The sequence below is a fragment of the Carlito syrichta genome, unplaced genomic scaffold (genome assembly GCF_000164805.1).
Source record: "Carlito syrichta isolate Samal-C Ts95f unplaced genomic scaffold, Tarsius_syrichta-2.0.1 Scaffold115728, whole genome shotgun sequence".
NCBI classification, from domain to species: domain Eukaryota; kingdom Metazoa; phylum Chordata; class Mammalia; order Primates; family Tarsiidae; genus Carlito; species Carlito syrichta.
The window spans coordinates 178685-179851 of NW_007059824.1; positions in this window are offsets into that span (position 1 = coordinate 178685).

The following is a 1167-nucleotide window of genomic DNA, read 5'->3' on the forward strand; positions in this document are numbered from 1 at the left end:
GCGCGCGGCCCCGCGGCGCCATTTCCGCTCCGACCCCTCGTGCACGCGCAGGCGCGCGCAGGCGCGCCTGGGGACACCGAGGCTGCGCCTGCGTGATGCCTCGGCCTCGCTACTTGTCCACGGCTCTAAGCCCCCTCCCCCCCGCACACCTAACGCCTGCCGGTGTGCCCCTCGCTGAGCTGTCTTTTCCCCAAGACTTGCCTTAGTGTCCAGCTTGTCTCCCTCATTTGTCCCAGGGTCCAACTCCACAGCCTTCCGGTCTTGTCACTTCGGTGGCCCCGTAAGAAGCTCGCTCTTGTCGTCTTCCAGCGGGATTCCTTGCTCCCGGCTTGCGGATTGCCCGTTTTTCGTTCCAGACCCATGGTTGTCCAGCGGCTCCATCACGCATTAATTTCTCTACAGATATTTAGTGCCTTGTGCTGGGGGTAGAGTGGTGAATGAAATAGACGAGGCCCTGCCCTCGTGGAACTTACAGTCTGGGAAAGGAAACACGGTAAACAAATTCTCCAGTAACTAGGCATTTTGTAAAAAGAACCTTGAGCGAAAGGGATGAGAAGTCAACTCTGTGAACAGGTAACTTAGACGTGACTCCCTGGGCTTCTGTCATGCCTCAATGCCTCTGCCTGGGGAGCTACTTCCAGGCATCTCGAACATTATTTTTACTGCCCTTGGAAACTTACCTTCCGGTACTCTGCCAGAGACTTGCCTTCTTGCTTATCTACGTACAGAATCTGAACTCATCTTTGCTACATCTGCGCCTTCTGCCTGTGTGCCTCGTTTTGTATTTTTCCTTCTCCAGGGAGAATAGAACAAACTTAGCTGAGTCCCTGCTGTATGCAATGAAGTAATTTATTTTCTGCGAAGTGTTTGGGGGACGTGTCCAAAAAATTGAACGGAAAACCAGCCCCTATCATTAAGGTTCAGGCAGCCCTTTAAAACAGACCCCCAAGGGGCATGGTTAAAGCTTCAGGACATTGCACATCCCCTCAAGTTATATGCTAACTTTTTTTTTTTTTTTTGAGTTGGCGTTTCATTATGTCATCCAGGCTGGAAGTGCAGTGGCACGCTCACGACCACAGCAGCCTCGACCTGCTGGGCACAGGTGATCCTTCTACCTCAGCCTTCCAAATAGTTGGAATTACAGGCAAACACCACCACACCCGGCTA